General features: G+C 46.6%; 2 protein-coding genes across 2 annotated transcripts in view; one reads left to right on the top strand and one right to left on the bottom strand.

The window, feature by feature from the left end:
- The window catches only part of LKAAEAR1 (LKAAEAR motif containing 1), a 537,492-nt gene that overhangs the window by 270,812 nt on the left and 254,144 nt on the right, over positions 1 to 12,536 (bottom strand). The gene's annotated exons all lie outside the window — the stretch shown is intronic.
- The window catches only part of OPRL1 (opioid related nociceptin receptor 1), a 127,534-nt gene continuing 121,728 nt past the window's right edge, over positions 6,731 to 12,536 (top strand). Inside the window, exon 1 of the mRNA XM_068261878.1 lies at positions 6,731 to 6,770. The gene's annotated coding sequence lies outside the window, so the exon portion shown is untranslated. The remainder of the gene's footprint in view (positions 6,771 to 12,536) is intronic.

A 12,536-nucleotide genomic window follows, 5' to 3' on the forward strand; every position in this document is an offset into this window, starting at 1 on the left:
CGCAGTGTAGGTAGTGTAGTTGCCCCAGTATTAGTATAGTTGCCCCCAGTATAACTAGTATAGTTGCCCCCAGTGTAGGTAGTATAGTCATCCCCAGTATAGCTAGTATAGTTGCCCCATTATAGTATAGTTGCCCCGTTATGGGGGAAGCTTGGAAGGAGGGACAGCGGCAGGGAGGGGGGGGGGGTGCAGACCCCCCATGTCCCTTACCTGGGTTGACTCCTTCTGGCGTTTCCCCCTCCAAATTAGCAGCGGCAAACAGAATCGAGCATCAGCGGGTGGAGAGGAATTACTCACCTTCTTCCTGCATTCCAGGCAATAGCGTTCCAGGAAGCACAGAGCAGTGGAGAAGGCGGTGACCAGTGTCATGTGACGATGACGCTGCATGCCATCGCCTGGAACGCAGGAAGAAGGGGAGTAATTCTTCTCCGCCCGCTGATGCCCGCTTCTGTTTGCTGCTGCTAATTTGGAGGGGGGAAGCACCAGAAGGAGGGGACCCAGGTGAGGGAGGTGGGGGTCTGGCCCCTCTCCCCGCTGATGTCCCCGCTGACCCTCCTTTTGTGTTGCTTCCCCTCCTGCGGGTTCGGGTGGCTAGGGGGGGGGGGGGCAGCAGCTGGCCAGGGGGAGGGGCGCATGCCCCATTTTGCCCAACGTGCAGACGCCACTGATTTCTAAGCACTTCTGATGTGAAAAGCTCTTGCTAATGTAATGCTATGGGTGTGATCCCACTTGAGCGATGTGATTTTGTAAAAATCCCCCATAGCATTATTAGCAAGAGCTTTTCAAATCCCTAGGGCTTAGAAAAGGCTGCTAATGGCAGAGCCGGGACAAGGTCCTCCAGCACCCAAGGCTGAGACACCAAAGTGCGCCCCTCCATCCCTCCACCCCAGCCGTCACACACTGATTGCTCTTAGACTAAGAGGCACCCCAGGGCCCCCAACACCTTAATCTCTAGTTATCTGGCTTGTTGTCACTTCCATGTATCTCCTTTTCTTATTTCTTTCTGCTTCAAACACAATTAGGAATGACAGCTGAATGAATTATGCACCCCCTCCTACACTGCGCCCTGAGGCTGGAACCTCTCCAGCCTATGCCTCGGCCCGGCCCTGGCTAATGGGTTCGAGCCCATAGACTGCAATATGCATAAAATAGGAGAATTTGGGCAGCAAGTTTGCCAAATTTCCACACAATCAAAATTAGCCAAATTAACCACAAAATCAAGTCAATCAGGACGTTCACCCGTTCATCCTGAAGTTAGTGAGGGACACAAAAGCGTTAATACGGATTGCTTCACATCCTGTCCTGATAAATAGTGATTATTCTTATTAAAGACTTTTTTTGTAACATTTTGTGTAATTTTCGTTATTACGATGGTAATGGAAAAATCCTAATCAAGAAAAGTTACATGGAATTTCACGTAAATATGACCCAGAGCTGGGACAAGGTCCTCCAGCACCCGAGGCTGAGACACCAGAGTGGGCCCTCCATCCCTCCCAGCCGTCACACACTGATTGCTATTAGACTAAGAGGCGCCCCAGGCCAGGGCCCCCAACGCCTTAATCTCTAGTTATCTGGCTTGCAGTCACTGCCATGTATTTCCATTTCTTATTTCTTTCTGCTTCAAACACAATAAGGGAATGATAGGTGAGTGAGTAGTGCGCCCCCTCCTACACTGCGCCCTGAGGCTGGAGCCTCTCTCGCCTCTGCCTCGGCCCTGTTATGACCATACACAGCTGGTATAGCCAGAATTCGAAGCCCCTGAGCTATACCAGTCCACATGGTCTATGATGTGAGAGGGGTGGCAACGTTTTCTTAGGGCTTGTTCACATTTAGGGCTTTAATCACTAAACCAAATAACTCATATCACGGCCGCACTAGTGTTTTTGCGCGCAGAAATTCACGATTGCGCACGGAAACGCATGCGAAAACGCTAGCGTGGCCGTGATATGAGTTATCTGGTTTAGTGAATCAAGCCCGAGTGATTGTGCTTTTTTTTCAAGCACTGGCAATTTTTAAAATCACCTTGAGGGCTCGTTTCCACTATTGCGGTGCAGAATCGCCTGGATTCCACCGCTGTTGAAATTGCATGACATAGCATGCGGATGCGAATTTTTGCGCGTTTTTGCTGCAAATTCGCATGCGAATTCGCATAGGTGAGGGTATATGCGAATTTAACCATGTCATTGCCTGTTTGAAGGTACATTGGTTCCTATGCGAATTCGCATGAAAATTCGCATACCATAGCCGCATGCGAATTTCCTATTAAATACATTAGCGGCGATTCGCATGCATTCCACTCGCAGGCGAATTCGTTGGCTCTTTTGTGCGTTTTTTTACCGCTGAAAAAAACGCACCTCAACAACGCTACAGTGGAAACAGGCCCATCCACTTGCATTACATGTGCGAATCCGCATGCGTTGGACGCATGCGGATTCGCGATAGTGGAAACGAGCCCTAAGGCTCCCTGCACACTACATGCGATTCCAATTTTTAATCGTTTTTCACATGCAATTCCCATTTCTGATTTTTTATTGGTACTGCATGCTGCATTTTTTTCTTTGTTTTTCTTTTGATAGCATCCCGGGAAAATTGAAATCGCAAATCGGAATCTCAAATCACAATCGCAAATCGGATTTGCAGTGTGCAGGGAGCCTAAAACGCTTCTGCAATGTTGCTCTATGTGAGTGTTCTCACATGAGCGATAAGCTTTCTATTCAATCGCAAACGCGGCTCCTGCACTATTTTATGAGCATTTGCGATTCAATAGAAAGGATAGGAAAATCGCTATGTGCTTAAAAACGCATTTTGAAAAGCGATTTCCGGAACACTTTCAATGAATAAATACATTGTATTTATTCATTTCTGGGGAAAAGAGTTCACTTCCTGGCATCCGTGAAAAAAACATCGCTACAAAAAAAGTGCTTAGAAAAGCGCTTTTTTTAAGTGCAAATATCTCTGAAAGTGCTTAGAAAAGTGCTTTCAAAATCGCTCAATAAATCGCTCAGTGCTTGCGATAACGCTGGCGATTTATAATGTAAACTAGGCCTTAAAATGTATAAAATGTGTATGCAGAACTCAGTATAAAGTATAGTGTACCACAGCAAAATGTTAATTTACAGAGTTTTCAGCAGATTTAAGCATGTCTTTTTTCAAAACAATTTTTTTCTTTTATTTCTCAAAAACTACAAGGTGTTTCTGATATTTTTTTCCTTACATTGTTCCCACACTGCCTGCATCGCCCATTGACTTGCATTACTGCATAATCCATGCGGGTAGGCATGGATCATGCAGTAACGTTCAGCAGCCTTTGCAGCAAATGGGATACTTTCAGAGTACCGCGTTGCATGAAGGGTGCAAGTCTACACAGACTTGCATGGCTTTCGGAGCGGGGAAGCGCCAGAAAAGGGTAACAGCGCGACACAATATGCAGGTGTGCAAGGGGCCTCATCACGAAATTACGGAACGTAATTACGGTAAAACTCAAAATTACGAATCTTCCAGAAATTTGCATTACAGTTTTGTATCGTAATTTTTATGCAAAATTACGATTATGCAAAACTTGAGCTCAACACTAGTCCCGATTGGTGGACCATGGAAAGCTTTGCCATTTCGGTGAAGATCTCCAGCCCACCTGACACCGTTTCAACCCCAGCTCTAAAATAGGCAGAAAGTATTCCCTCATCTGTGTGCTGACCCTCTCTATCAGACTGCTGGACAAAGCACTGGAGCCACTGAGGCAAGGAGGACTCTTCGTGGGGCATCGTCCTGTCTATGGTTTGCTAGGAGGGCACTTCATGGGGCATCTTCCTTTCTATGGTCTGATAGGAGGACTCTTCATGGGGCATCGTCCTGTCTAGGGTCTGATCAGAGGACTCTTCATGGGGCATTGTCCTATCTATGATCTGCTAGGAGGACACTTCATGGGGCATCGTCCTGTCTATGGTCTGCTAGGAGGAAACTTCATGGGGCATCGTCCTGTCTATTGCCTGATAGGAGGACTCTTTATGGGGCATTGTCCTGCCTAGGGTCTGCTAGGAGGACTCTTCATGGGGCATCGTCCTGCCTAGGGTCTGCTAGGAGGACTCTTTGTGGGGCACCGAACTGTCTATGGTCTGCTAGGAGGACACTTCATGGGGCATCGTCCTGTCTATGGTCTGCTAGTAGGACACTTCATGGGGCATCGTCCTGTCTAGGGTCTTCTTGGCGGACACTTCATGGGGTATCGTCCTCTCTATGGTCTGCCTGAGGTTAGTTTCACACAACAGCTTCTTCTCTCCTTAGAACTTTTCCATGCAAACGGTTGAGAAGCCCTTGTGGATTGGATATCAGATCTGATCCTGTCATGCTGCCAGAATGTTCCTTCGGGTAAATCTCCGGTCTGGCCAAACCGCTAATGTGAGAACCTCTGGTGTCAGCTCAGATGAGTGGAACCCATTCCCCTCAGGCGTTAAAACCTGCTTCCTGGATTATTTTTAGTTTCGTTTTTCATGGTGTGGTAAGCGGTTGCAACCTAGTTAGGGTGTTTTTATTGCTTTCTGTGAGAATTTTCATCCTGTGCCCCCATTGGTTAGAATTTCCATTCCTTCTTCTCCGAAAAGTTACAGCGATAGAAGCAAATAAAACATAGATCCTTCCTCCATAGTATCTTCAACCTCTCCCCATAAAAACACTGAGGAGTGCTAGTGCAAAGGATCAGGCACATGTTGGAGGAAATGATTACTTGCGCAAGTACGATAAGAGATTAACAACCTTTACACAACGTATTTTGCCAGTCTCAGCCAGCTTATAACTTTCTAGACTTTAACCTCAAGAAGTCAACTGTGAGTGACAAAACGCGTTGGATTTAAATTACTTTTTGTTTTGTTTTTACTGTTTTCACTGTTGTGGCGGTAAGCATATCCTCCCCCTTCCACTCTGTGCGCCTTTCAACTCTTCTCAATGTTTTTAGCTATCCTGGTCCCCAAGTGACCAGAGTACCCTTCCCCCCAATCTGGTACACAACCACAGAGAGAGAGCCACCAAATACATGGAGCGTGGTGGTTCAAGGCAATCTGTGGGCCAAGAAGACACAAGGGGGAAAAGACCCCAGGAGCCAATAGTGCAATATGTTGTAACGCTAAGATAAAATATGTATGTAAAAAACTGAAACCACCAATAAGGCTCATGGAGGAATTCCCACCTCCATTCAGACTCGCAGGGGTCCTTGAAGGTCGTGTGAGCTTGGGGAGATTGAGCTCTGAGCCTCGGAACTAGCAGAGGTACAGATAGTTGTGCAGCCAGGGCCGGATTTACCATAAGGCACTACAGGCGCGTACCTACAGGCGCATTATGTGGCAGAGGTGGCTCCCCTCCCTTCCTGAATGTCACAACTCTCAGCATGGCCAGAGGGCAGTATCAGTCAACCCCCCCCCCAGCTTCAGTCTGGAAGAGAGGAGGCAAGCTCTATAGGGTCCCAGGCAGCCACGGTGGTCGGGAGGAGGACATGGGACTGAAGGTGTGTATGTATTAAGCTATGTACACACATGAGATAACCGTTGTGTGTACAGCGAGCCCCGGTATTGATTGGGTGCCCAGTATCGCTAAAGATCTGTCCTGTCTGAGTTTTTAACAGCCCACAATGTCTAAGCATGACCGTTCTCAATTCTTTTTACAAGCCGCGCCAACCGAGTGAAGCCGTACTGCCATTCGCTGATCGTCGTCCCTCCTTCCCCGTCTAATACAACAGAACACATCGCTAGCCTCGCGGCTAGGGATGTGTCTGTACAGCATTGTTCCTCGAATTGTCACCCGAGGGATTATTTATCAATCCTCGACAGGCGACAATTCTCGTATGTGTGTGCTTAGCTTTAGTGTGTGTGTGTGTGTGTGTGTGTATGTATTGTATGTATATATATATATATATATATATATATATGTGGTGTGTGTAATGTGTGTATACAGTATATTAGTATATATGGTGTGTGTCATGTGTATATATTAGTGTGTGTGTGTGTGTGTGTATATATATATGGTGTGTGTAATGGGTGTATATATCAGTGTGTGTGTGGTGTGTGTGTAATGTGCGTAGGTGTTAGTGTGTGTGTGCATGTAGTGCCATGTGTGTATGTATCAGTGCATGTGTGTTGTGCATATACTGTATGTGTTGTTTCTAGTGCCACGTATGTATGTTTTTGTGTATGTGTGTATATGTGGTATGTGTAATGTGTGTGTATAATGAGTGTATGTATTAGTGGTGAGTGCAATATATGTATGTATTAGTGTATGTGTGTATATAAGTGGTGTATGTATGTATATATTAGTATGTGTGAGTACATATGTGGTGTGTGTAATGTATGTTCGTATTAGTGTATGTGTATATATGTGGTGTGTGCAATGTGTAGGTGTTGGTGTGTGTAATGTGTATGTATGAGTGTATGTGTATATGTGGTGTGTGTAATGAGTATAGATGTGTGTAATGCTATGTAGTATACATTAGATTGTGTGTATATGTGGTGTGTGTAATGTATGTATTAGTGTATGTGTATATATGTAGTGTATGTAATGAGCGTCTCCTCTCCTCCCCTCCAGCCGGTGCTCTCCTCTCTTCCCTCCCATTGTCTGTACAGCGCAGGGAGTTGATGCAGAATCGGCTCTCCGCAGCCCTCCTCCCTCCTCCTCCCCGGTCTCTCCGCTCCCCTCCGGAGTGTCCGCGGCCCCGGCTCTGCAGCAGCTGTCTGTGCTCTGGCGGAGTCCGCAGCATCAGCACCACTCGCAGCATCCTCACTGCCAGGGTAAGTCCAGCAGCACTGCGTCACCTGCCCCGGGGTCCCCCCTCCCCATCACCGGGCTCTGCAGTCTGTCACACTGCTGCTATCAGCTGCTGCACTGCAATGCCTACAGTGACTGCAGTGTACAGGAGATAGCCTGCAGTGCTCACCCCCCTCCCCTTCTGCGCCCCCCCTCCCCTCACCCCAAACAGTCCCTCAACTGTCTCCCAACTTTCCATACCTCCCCCCATGCATGCTTCCCATAGGGGTGTCATGTGTGCATGCTGAGGGTGCTGGACACATCCCCTGCCACAGGTACATAATTACTGCAGCAAAATCAGCCTGTGGCTCCCTGACTGCTGGGATCTGTGGTTCAGCACCTGCTGCACAGCCAAAGACTGAAAACACCGTATTTTATTGCAGGTTAAGCCATGCTGGGACTTGCAGTTCTTTAGAACCACCAGTTGCCTGTCTTGAACTGAAATAGGGGAGTGGGGGTGTTAATGGACTTGCATTCAGCATTTTGCAATGTAACTTCATGCAACAGCTCACTTATCCTCATTGCAGAGTCTATGCAGCTCCTATAGAAACTGCTTCAACTGAGGGTTTGTTCATTAAAAGCCATGCACTGACTGTTGATGCAAAGAACAGCACAGCTACCCAGCCACCAATCAGAATTCACCTTGTGGAGGGTTACACCAGACAGGACCCCTGTAAGGTGACTGCTGATTGGCTGCTGGGAGTTGCTGCTTGCACTTAGCACATTGCTGCTTGTCTGTGTTGTGTGGCTTGACAGGAATGATGTGTCAGTGTGTGTGTGTGTCAGTGTGTCTCTCCCAGGCTCAGCGCAGTGTCTACGGTTGCTGTTGCAGGCTGTGGCTGGTGATTGGACAGCAGGTCCCTGTGTGTGTGTTGCCCAGGTGAACGGTTCACACAGAATATGCTGGCCAGGAGGTGACAGTGACGGGAACGCTGTGAGATTCTCATTACTGAAGGCCACTGGGGCCGTGACATCTGAAGACAGACGAGAGGGATCAGTGGGGCGGATTTATCAAGGAGTAACGATGCAAACATGGACATGTTCCGATTGAGGATTATGATTGGTCAATCTGAGTGACAATGCCACGTCCACACCTGTTTTGCTCCAATTCTTAAGCCTGTCATAAGTGCATCGTTTTTTACCGCAGATCTGATCACCCTGATCAAATCTGCCAGTTATCTGTGATGCAATGAGCCTCATCGATCGTCATTTTGATTGTTTTACGCCAAAAATCGTTCTGAATTATGATCGGACGGTAAATTTAAATCGATGGGGCGCCGCGTTCGATCCAATGGCCCATAGCGCTGCACTGTATCGATTTCATGGTGAAATCTATTGAAAATCTGTGTGTAGTGTATGGGGAGGAGCTGATCCTTCTCTGATCAAATTCCAATTGGATTGATCTGCTGGTCACATTGGGTGGCAATCTAAACCTGAAGGGCCACCTGAATCTGCCCCACTGCCTTTTTATCGTGCTGAAAAATGTGAAAGCAACTTATAGTCGCCACTACTCGAGAACATGGTCATCACGTTTGTACACTTTCTGTTTAATAGTAAAACGACTTCTAGGACTGGGACTGCAGCGACCAATATGGGCATTTGGTGTGAATGGATTTTGAGCTGAGATGCTTGTTCAGTTAAAATCTTGGCTTGCATGAAAATGTAATGCAATTTGTATGCAGTATGGAATTAAACCAGTCAAAAACAACTAGAAGTACATTTGCTTTATGGGGGTTAGTGAGGTTCTCTAAAAGGCACAGGTGTCATGGGACCCATATCTATGTAATCACACCCCCTTGATCTGGCTACTTGTGATTGGTTTGGGTAATAGTCTAATATCTGTGGGTGGTCTGAAGATGCCAGAGAAGCGATACGGACAGTGTGCAGTCCTTGGCGTTATCAGTGTCTGCTATTGGCTGCTCTCCCTATTGCCTATAGCAATGCTTGGCCAGCGCATGCGCCTGTTGCTGGCGTGAAAGTCCTAAGGCCACACCCATTTGTTGCTTATTGCCTCTTTAAAGTGAATGGGAACCGCATTTAAAAAAAATGAGATAGATACTTACCCAAGGAGAGGGAAGGCTCTGGATCCTATAGAGCCTTCCGGCTCCTCTCCTGGTCCCCTCGTTCCGGTGCTGGCTTGCCTGGTAGCCGTATTTAACTAAATTAGTCAAATACTGCTTTACCCGGCCGAAGGAGGCTTCAGAAGTCTTCAGGGAGCCCGAGTGCTCCTGAAGAAGGGCGGCCCTGTACTGTACCTGCGCAAGCACGCTCTCTTGCACGCTCACGCCTGTGCAGTATGGAGCCGCACGTCTTCGAGAGGACACGGCTCCCGAAGACTTCCAAATACCCTTTCTGTGGGGGATTGAAACGGGGAGGAGCCAGCACAGGATAGAGGGCACCGAGAGAGGAGATGGAAGGCTCTATACGACCCAGAGTCTTCCCCCTCCTTAGGTAAGTATTTGCTTCATTTTTTTTTAAATGCGGTTCCCATTCACTTTAAGTTACCTGTACATGATCTGTAATTGAGTTTAAAAAAAATGGTTGGGAAAAGTCTAGGCTGCTCCCCTTTGCACCCCCCTACCCCACTCTCCATGCAAACATGCTGATCATACGTTTTGGGGGCTTTTGTTCTACGTAAGATAAGGTCAAAGGGGACTGTGGTGTGGTAGATTGGAGTATAAATCAAACAAGAAATCTTAATTTGGACATATAAATATCAATTTGTCCAGCCAATATGATCATCGTATCTGATCAGTTCACGATTTTTGACATCTAATCACTTGAAAGTGTGTTAGTCATGTTGAAACAAATCTATGCACGAACTGGTGGGGGAGGAGCTAAAGGGGTGTAGATGGTTGTATAGCATCGCACTGCATCTAGTGGTGCCTAGTTTGTGGTTTGATCCATGTTCACTTTGATTGATTACAGTAGAAAACCATCAAGATTGAGTTTGCAGCCTTGTATAGTAATTGGTCACTATCCAATCAAATTTTAATTGGAGAGGGATTGATTGGCATGCACCATTGGGCCATAATTGACCAGCGTATGCAGAGTTTTTTATTCTTCTATGATTAAAAGTCAGTTCATGTCGAATGATCAGCATACCACAGTAGGGATCTCAATCTTAATCCGATTTCGAAAATTGATTGTTTGCTTGTATCTGCCAGTTTAGCATTGATTGATGGACATGGCTGGATGTGAAGCAAGGCCACAAAGGCCATGGCCTCGGGCACCAGGAAGCAAGGAGCGGGCAGCAGAGTGGCACACTAAGGCAATTAGTGTGCCAGTCCGCATACTGAGGCGATCAAAGTCCTGGCTAGTTACTGCTTTGGCACTGTATTGGCCTGAGGAAGTGGGCTTAGACCCACAAAACGTGTTGCCTGTGCTGTGCTCCTGTGCGCCTCTTTTCCCCTTTTGTACACTAAGGCAATTAAACTGCAAAACATGTAAACTGCAACAGTCACAAACCCAGTCTGCAGCCACCCTGCTTTCACAGGGGTGAGCAGTGGAGCACCCCCCCCCCACCCACCCACCCCAAACCAAGCACAGAATAGGGGAAGCACAGTATAAGGGAAGTACACAGGATGGGGGGAGCACAAGACAAGAGCACAGGGGAACAAAGAGGACGGGGAGCACACAGGACAGGTGGTGCACAGGATGAGGAGGTGGAAGCGGGTTTGAGGATAATGGGCCTTGGGCGGTAAAATGTCCAAATCTGGCCTTGTCAATGGAGCTACAAATTCCAGGCTGATATTGCCTGGCTCACCACTGAAAACAATTACCATCGCTTCCAATAATCCTTTTGATCAACAAACTGAAACCGATCAAAAGTTTATCGATTGGTGAGGTGGGTAGGAAAAGATCACTGAACGGAGCATAGACTTTCTGCTTGTAGATAAAATTAGCTATAATATCTTGCGAATGAGAACTTTTATCAGAGAGTAGTGATGAGTAACGTGCAGGAAGTGTCCCGCGAGCAGCCAATTAATAATATAGAACAACACACCAGCTGTCATGCTGGGCCTGTTAAATCCACAAGTTTTTCAGAATTGGTTGTAGCAGAGTCCTCTGCCAAGCTCCAACCACCCTCTACGGTTTCTGGGCCGATAAAACCCACAAGTTTTCCAGAATTGGTTGTAGCGGAGTCCTCTGACCAAGCTCCATTAACTCTCTACGGTTCTGCGCCAAAAAGGACCTCATGAGAGGTGCCTCATGCAAAACGAGGAGCAGAAGATGAGTCCACCTTGCCTTAAAAATTAGGAGATAGGGACCAGAGATGAACCGCTTGGAACCGAAAGAAACAAAGACCAGGAGCCAGTAGTTTGGTAATATATTGCACCAAGTATTTTAAGTGATCCTGAAATGAGCTGTAAAAAAAAATAGTTGGATACCCACTTATTTAGAGGAAACCCATAGAGCCTCCTCAGTCCTAGCTTCGTGTCCCTGTTCCCACGCTGTCCCCCCAATAAAATTATTTGATCTGCAGGTCGAATGCATCTTCGGTCCTCATCATGTGGCCTTTGGAAGTGCTCGTGTCCCCAAGTACTTCTGAAGAAGGATGGATCCATACTGAGCACATGTGGAAGCCAGGACTGTGAAGTCGAAGTTGCAGCAATTTTGGGTACCTGGAGTCGGAGTTGGTGGTTTCATAAAACTGAGGTGTCAGAGTTAGATGATTTTTGCACCAACTCCACAACCCTGTTAAGTATTAGACTAAGGAGTCGAAGTCGAGGAGTCAATTTTGGGAACCTGGAGTCGGTGGCCTCATAAACTGAGGAGTCAGAGTTGGAGCCACTGTCAGATTATTTTTGTACCGACTGGGAACGTGAGTACTTCCAAAGCCTACCAAGTAGTCCCAAAGGTGCAAATTTTGAACGAAAGACAGCATGGGAATAAGGAGACGAAGAGAGGATCTGGAAGGAGCTATAGGATCCAGATCCCCCCCTCTAAATAGGTGAGTATCTAACATTTTTTTTTATTGCTCGCTTTAGGTGTGCTTCAAATAAAAGGAAAAAAGTTGGGTTGCAAAGGAATGCAATTATCAAACAAGGCATGCGCAGGGATACCAGCTTCTGGCTCTGGTTTGGGTACCAGTTACTTTGGGAATCGAGTGGTCACACTCCTCATCAGATCTATAGGCACTCAAGTCTGACAAACCTCAGCCTTTTGGCACACTACTTTTATTGATTTGAAGAAGCAGGCTAAACCCGCAAAACGAGGTGTCCTTGTTTTCTGCATTAAAACTGAAAATATCCACACCAGAACGACTGATATATATATATTCTAGAGAGGTAAGCCAACAATACCTCTCCTTTTAAACTGTTTTTATATATTTTTGGGTGCCTCCATCCAATGGCTGTATCCTTAAAATGGCTGTGTCCTGTGCAACTTGAATGGAATGTAGTCACTTTTTCACTGATAACGAAGTGAAAACTGATTCATGAAACAGGATATCGTGGCTTATGTTGGCTGCACTTCAGGTATCAGAGCAATATGTCTAAGCTAAGTATTTCTCCAATCTCATCCTATCAGGCTTGGTATAATAAGGTAGTGAGAAATGTTTGTTCGATAATTTTGAAGAGTTATGTACTGTAACAGCACTACTTACCTCCGAGTTTTTGTAGCTGGGAAAGAGCACTGTGGTTTGAAATAAGAAATGAAGGCAAGCCAAAGACAAACCAAAGACAAACCAAAGACATATTTTGTTTCACAACTCAGACGTCAAGGCATTAGAGGTGCTCTCGCTTTGG

The sequence above is a fragment of the Hyperolius riggenbachi genome, chromosome 12, assembly GCF_040937935.1.
Source record: "Hyperolius riggenbachi isolate aHypRig1 chromosome 12, aHypRig1.pri, whole genome shotgun sequence".
In the NCBI taxonomy this organism is placed as follows: domain Eukaryota; kingdom Metazoa; phylum Chordata; class Amphibia; order Anura; family Hyperoliidae; genus Hyperolius; species Hyperolius riggenbachi.